This window comes from Buteo buteo, chromosome 10 (genome assembly GCF_964188355.1).
Source record: "Buteo buteo chromosome 10, bButBut1.hap1.1, whole genome shotgun sequence".
Classification (NCBI taxonomy): domain Eukaryota; kingdom Metazoa; phylum Chordata; class Aves; order Accipitriformes; family Accipitridae; genus Buteo; species Buteo buteo.
Window position 1 is genome coordinate 4719771 of NC_134180.1, and position 1299 is coordinate 4721069.

Here is a 1299-nt window from a genome sequence, read left to right on the forward strand (position 1 = left end):
TCCATCAGCAGAAGCACTGAGCTGCAGCAAGGGATGGAAGTTGCAAGTGGAACCGTTAAGGCACCCAAGCCAGGAGAGCTGTTGGCATTTCTCCTGGCGACATCCTGCACAAATGGAGCCGATTCAGGCAAGAACATCTAATAGGGGAGCCCATGGCATTAAATCAGCCTGGGATTCAGTGCTGTGCCCTGCTCCTTACCCCTGATTTCTTCCCTCAGTTTCCCCATCTGTAAAATGGAGGACAAACTGCCAAGCCCTGCTTGAAAACCGCTGTCAGATGCAGAAAATGTAACTGAATCGCTCAGGTGATGCTCGTCGGCTGTCACGCAACAGATCAAGGGCACAGGACACTCCGCTCCAGCAACCCGCATCCCCTAAGCCCCGTGACCAGCAAGGTTAATGCCAGCCTGGACCAAGTGGTGATGAATCGAGAAGAACAACAATTCTGCCCTGGAAGGAAGTCACCCTAACGAGGGACTTGGCCTTTCTCATCCTCAAAGCCTAATTAACCAAATCATCCACTTTAGTGGGAGTGGAGAGGGGCAAGAAGAGGGCTCCGAGGAGGAATGGCTAATGGTGAGCGCCGTCTCCACGTGGGATGTGGGTGCTAGTGGGGTGGACCACGTTATTGCCATGGGAGCTTGGCATCTTCCCGGCCCTGCTGTGGCTGCCCGTGAGCTTGGCACTGCTGCAAGGGCCGACGGAGCCCACTGCGGGGGCACGAACGTGGGGGCTGTGCTCGTTCCTGGTGTCGCGGTGCTGTTTGCACCCCGTTTGTCCCACTTTCCCTGTCGGATAGGGAGGGGAACGGCCGTGTGGGTCCATAATCCCCTCCGTGGGGTCAGCCTCCGGTGCGGAGAGGGGAACTCACGGTGAGGTGGGTGCCTGGACCCTGTCGTGGGGCTAGTGGGGGTGATATGGGGTGGGGGGGGGGTGCAAGCAGGCTGGGGGACCCCAGGCAGGGTGGTGTGGGGGTACCCACCATGGGGTCCGGGACCCCTGGCAGGGTAGCCCCGGGGCTTGGGGGAACCCAGGCTGCTCGGGGAGAGGGAGGGAGGAGGGAGACCCCCCCCCCCCTGCTTCGGGCACAGCAAAAGCGAGGAAAGGACCCCCGTGCCCTTCCCTTCATTTCACCGCCGCTTCTCCCCATTTCCCCCCCCCCCACCCGCAGCCTCAGCTCCGGGGCGGGCGAATCCTCCCTGGCCCCGTCCCTCCCCCTTCGTTCCCGGGGCGGTGCGGCCCGGCCCGGCCCGGCGGGGGGCGCGGGGGGCGGCTCTTACGCCCGCTCCGCCGCCGCCG